The sequence below is a fragment of the Oratosquilla oratoria genome, chromosome 25 (genome assembly GCF_046742065.1).
Source record: "Oratosquilla oratoria isolate Oo_2021 chromosome 25, ASM4674206v1, whole genome shotgun sequence".
Taxonomy (NCBI): domain Eukaryota; kingdom Metazoa; phylum Arthropoda; class Malacostraca; order Stomatopoda; family Squillidae; genus Oratosquilla; species Oratosquilla oratoria.
The window spans coordinates 27,311,810-27,317,988 of record NC_134801.1 but is presented as its reverse complement, the minus strand read 5'-3'; positions in this window follow the sequence as shown (position 1 = coordinate 27,317,988).

Here is a 6,179-nt window from a genome sequence, read left to right as displayed (position 1 = left end):
ATTATTACCGATCCTACGAGGGGAGAAAATACCCTGGACTTACTTTTAACTAATAATGAGCATCTAATGAGTAACGTAAAAGTGGAAGATAGTCTGGACCAGGGGTTCCCAAAGTGGTCGATATCGACCCCCAGGGTTCGATGAGACCATCCAAGGGGTTGACAAATAGCCAAGGGGTCGAAAGAGGGTCAGTAGATTGCTAGTAGTGGTGGGCAGCTACCGGTGAAATTACCGGTTTTATCGGCAACAAACTTAATGATAGCTTACCGACAAAAATTCTGCTACCGGTAAAGCTTCGTTAACCGGTAAAGCTTCGTTAACCGATAACTCGATAAGCTATACCATAACACTCAGAGAGCGGTAAGCACGTCTCGGCTTGGTGGTACTGAGTGACGGTGGTGACAGGCCCAGTGCCCCGCTAATTTTACCGGTTAAACTTTTATCATTAAGCAAGTATGTACCGCTAAGGTCTCGGTAAGTTTTTATCATTAAAACCGTTTTTTTCTGCACTCTTTTTAATTTCTCAATAGAATTAATGTTATTTCTGTGATCAGCATACGAAACTGTATTAATTGTGAAAGTTTCATAAGAAAAATTCCGCGTGCCTCCAAACGAAGACCCATATAATATATGGGTCTTCGTTTGGGGACACGCGGAATTTTTTTTAATGAAACTTTCACAATTAATATAGTTTCGTATGCTGATCACAGAAATAACATTAATTCTATTGAGAAATTAAAAAGCGCCGAAAAAAAAAACAGTTTTAATGGTAAAAAAAAATGACCGAGACCTTAGCGGTACATTCTTGCTTAATGGTAAAAGTTTAACCGGTAAAATTAGCGGGGCACTGGGCTCGTCACTACCGTCATTCAGTACCACCAAGCCGAGACGTGCTTGCCGCTCTCTGAATGTTATGGTATAGCTTATCGAGTTATTGGTTAACGAAGCTTTAACGGTAGCAGAATGTTTGCCGGTAAGCTATCGTTAAGGTTGTTGGATAAAACCTGTAACTTTACCGGTAGCTGCCTACCTCTACCACCTCCAAACCAAGGTCTAAGTAAAGAGGTCTAATCGCTGGAGTAGTTCTGCGCAGCTTCTGACGTCATTTAGATGCGTCCATTTTCTCTTTGTGATACATTGAAGAAAACTGTGAAACGCCAAGGATGACAGGAACTATAATATTTTATATATTATATATATATATTATATATCATATATATTATATATTCATATATATAGACAGGAACTATAATATTTTATATATATTATATATATATTTTATATAATATTTGTCAGAATATAAATAATTGAGTGGAGCGGTGCGAGCGAAGGCGACGTCATTTTCGAACGACGGACCAACTTCAACTGACAGCTATAGGACCCGCTAACCCCACTTTGAACAGCCAAGTGACGTTCACGGGCTCGCTGCGCCAACTCCCTCGAAATTCGGTCGGAAGTGGTTAGACCTTATATTCTTAGATCTTGCTCCAAACATGAACCCATGCATGCAGACGGACGCGAACGAAAATGTATACACCACACCCACCCTCAGACACCCTCCATTCACTCACTCGCGCGGTAGACTAGATAGCATACTGTAGTAGCACCAATTAAAGTATGACCTTTTCCCTTTACAATGACATAACAATAAAAACAATATGTAAAATAGAACCAGAGATATAGGTTATTAAAGGACAAAAACATTGATTTTTCGAACTCGACTCGAACTTGTGACGTCACTACTACCTCACGAGTCTTTTACCGGTAAACTGTCGGTAATTTCGGTAACTGTATTGTTGTTCACCAATAATTTCGATATTGAAATTAGCGGTATTTGCCCAGCACTAATTGCTAGGGGGTCGCTGAAACCATCCAAGGGGTTGAAAGGGGGTCAGTAGATTGATATGGGGTCGAAAGGTAGTCTTAGTCTTTAAAATTAAATGGTTAGCATGAAATGATCCTGTTCTCTTCCCGTACTGAAAGAGTGAGAATAATCAACCGACCAATATCTAAACTTAAAGAAAAACCATGTCAGTTCAGAGTCGAAAATCCTCCCCATTCTGTGCATGTAGGGAGAAGCTCACATACACCCAACCACATCGTGAATGAACATCAAGATGACGAGCTTGTGTACTATTAATGGCTTGAATATTACTTATTGTAATATAATAAATAATATATAACAAATATTTATTCTAAAACACTTATGTTTATGTATATGTGAAAGTATCTTTATCATTATTGGAACGCCGTTGCCTTGATGAATATTGTCATTTAGACCTTTTATAACGGATCAAAATGATGATATCACTATTGATAACTAGAACTATAATAATAACAATAATAATAATAATAATAGTAATAATAACAATAATAATAAGGATAATAACAACTATAATAATTATATTATTAGCATTAATAACAATAACAACACCAATAATAATAATAAACTGACATGATTCGTGAATCAATAGTTTGGGGGTTTATAGAAAATCTTAAACTTTACCAGGGGATCGATGAGCTGAAAAGTTTGGAAACCCTGGTCTAAAACAAAAACATTAGGCACCAGGAGCTCTATTGATAAAATCAGAGAATACAGAGAGAAATTGGGAATGATCATGAAAGAAAATCAACAGAATGACTTAAACGAAGAAAAGGACTCGTCAATATAAGATACTCATTAGAAAGATTCTCACTGCTGGTTTTGTGTCAAAACTCTTCACCGTCTACCTGGAAGCGTTAGAAAATTATCGAAATAAGGATCAAAAGAATCTCAAGCAGAAAGCAGTCTTGACAAAAAGTATTCTTGTATATCCACCGGGAATATATACAGTATATTATTGCAGTATTTCTCAACCTTGGAAGCTTCGTGGATCTCTTGATACAGGATTAGATAGGACATAGTCAATTTTTCTATTCATTTAGTGACACAAACGTTATAATATGTTATATGGATCATCGCCACATTCTGAGAAACGTAGCTAGGCAAGGAAAAATTAGAAAAAAGAGCACATTATATAACCATGAATTATATATATATATATATATATATATATATATATATATATATATATATATATATATATATAACGTATTCAAAATTATTCTGAAATTACCTCAGTGGTGACGGTGTTTGGGGGACACTTTCGTAAGGGTGATTGGCTGTACAATACCGACTACCGATACGTGGTGACGTCACGGCAACGGTAACAACTGATTGCTCAAGAGTGGTGACGTCACGGTAACGCAGATGACTGATTGGCCGAGAACGCTGACGTCACGGCAACGGGCAGGGCGCGAAGCGCCCTCTCGCGAATCAGTTCAAGTGCCCATGGTGAAGCCATAGCGACGAAGCCGATACCAAGAGACGAAACGGCGAAGAAGCGTAGACAGAGGCGTAGATAGAAGCACCTATGGAAATGGCTAATGGCTACCAAGGGTATAACGAAGAAGACGTTCCAAGAAGATAAGGTGTTGGCAGCTAGACTAAGGTACGAGCACAGTAAAACATTCCCTGGGTTGTTCGCTGATACCAAGACCTTTAAGGTGAAAGCGTCTATACACGAGTTCCAAAGGAAGATGATCGCCTTCAAATCAACTCGAGATAACGATAAACAATTCGAATGCAGTGACGATATGTTTGACAAATTGGAGTGTTCGGACGATATGATATCCGATAAGGATTGAGAGGCATTCATGCGGCATTACTTCATAGGATATAAAAGTTCGTTAAAAACGGTGCAAAGTCTGATCACAGGAACTTTCAGATGTATTTCTCTTTCAAAATGATTCTGAAATTACCTCAGTGGTGATGGTGTTTGGGGGACACTTTCGTAAGCCTGACAGACTATAGAATATCGACTGCCGATACGATGCCAAGAGACGAAACGGCGAAGAAGCGTAGACCATATTATATCGAAAGGTATAATTTGTAACGAACGGCCATGGGTCCCCTTGAATTCCTGGGGGCCCCACCGCTCCTCCTGGGGGCCCCCGCCGCTCCTCCTGGGGGCCCCCGCCGTTCCTCCTGGGGCCCCCGCCGCTCCACCTGGGGCCCCCCGCCGCTCCTCCTGGGGGCTCCCGCCGCTCCTCCTGGGGACCCTCGCCGCTCCTCCTGAAGGCCCCCGCCTCTCCTCCTGGGGGCCCCCGCCTCTCCTCCTGGGGGCCCCCGCCGCTCCTCCTGGGGGCCCCCGCCGCTCCTCCTAGGGGCCTCCGCCGCTCCTCCTGGGGGCCCTCGCCGCTCCTCCTGGGGGTCCCAGGTTGAGAACCACTGGCCTAAACAAAATACTCATCCTTATTTTCATCCACTCTGTCTCAGTTTACTTAACTTCAATGTGGGCGGATTTAAAACTTCGGGATTGTCATACACATTAAAGGGAGCGCGTATGATGGTTAAAGTGATGCGCTGTTGTCAGTGTGTGTGTGTGTGTGTGTGTGTGTGTGTGTGTGTGTGTGTGTGTGTGTGTGTGTGTGTGTGTGTGTGTGTGTGTGTGTGTGTGTGTGTGTGTGTGTGTGTGTGTGTGGCTTTGTTCGAAGGATTAGGCGTATGTGTATATGTATATGTGTATGTGTGTGTATGTGTACATATGTTTTTGGACATGTGTGTGTATGTGTGTCTACATGTGTATGTGTACATGACTGTTTGGACATGTGTGTTTTTAAGTGTCCGTCTATGTGTGTACCTGTGCTTGTGTTTTACGTGTGTGTCTGTACATGTGTGTGTCTGTACATTTGTGTATAAAAGTGTGTTTATACATGTGTGTATGTGTACATGTTTGTGTGTGTACATGTGTGTATATATATGTGTGTATGTGTACATGTGTGTTAGTCTACATGTCTATGTACATGTGTGTGTGTGTACATGTGTATGTATGTACATGTGTGTCTGTGAACATGTATTTGTGTGTACTTGTGTGTATGTTCATGTGTGTGTGTCCATGTAGATGTATGTGTATACATATGTGTGTACATGTGTGTGTACGCATATGTGTTTGTGTGCGTACATATGTGTGTATATATATTTGTGTGTATACATGCATAAATACATGTGTGTGTGTGTGTGTGTGTGTGTGTGTGTGTGTGTGTGTGTGTGTGTGTGTGTGTGTGTGTGTGTGTGTGTGTGTGTGTGTGTGTGTGTGTGTGTGTGTGTGTACATGTATGTGTCTGTCCGGGGCGCCACCCTCCGCACCATAAGACACGTCCCCCACCCCCGTCCCCCAAGAGTCCCCGGGCCGCCCACCCACGGACGACCCGGAGACGTCGGACGACGGAAGAGGTCAAAGTCTACGCCTAGGGTCTGACGAAGCAAGCCGTGAGGCGTTAGAAGACCATTGATGGTCGGAGGTATGGGGCTGCCGAGGCCTGATGACCCTCTGGGCGCCACCCTCCGTATCATAAGACACGTCCCCCTGTCCTCCGAGAGGCCCAGGTTCTTACCACGGACGACTCGAAGACGTATGGGGAACGGATTACGAGTGGAAAAGGTCAAAGTCTACGGCTAGGGCCTGACGATGCAAGCCATGAGGCGTTAGAGGACCATTGATGGTCGCAGGTATGGGGCTGTGAGAGGCCTGATGTCCCTGGGGGGCGCCACCCTCCGTACCATAAGACACGTCCCCATGTCCTCCGAGAGGCCCGGGTTCTTACCACGGACGACCCGAAGACGTATGGGGAACGGATTACGAGTGGAAAAGGTCAAAGTCTACGCCTAGGGTCTGACGATGCAAGCCGTGAGGCGTTAGAGGACCATTGATGATCGGAGGTATGGGGCTGCCGAGAGGCCTGATGACCCTGGGGGGCGCCACCCTCCGTACCATAAGACACGTCCCCTTGTCCTCCGAGAGGACCCGGGTTGTATACCAGGGACGACTCGGAGACGGGGACGGATTGCGATCGTATAAAATCAAAGTCTACGCCTAGAGCCTGACGATACAAGCCGTGAGGCGTTAGAGGACCATTGATGGTCGGAGGTATGGGGCTGTGAGAGGCCTGATGTCCCTGGGGGGCGCCACCCTCCGTACCATAAGACACGTCCCTTTGTCCTCCGAGAGGCCCGGGTTCTTACCACGGACGACCCGAAGACGTATGGGGAACGGATTACGAGTGGAAAAGGTCAAAGTCTACGCCTAGGGCCTGACGATGCAAGCCGTGAGGCGTTAGAGGACTATTGATGGTCGGAG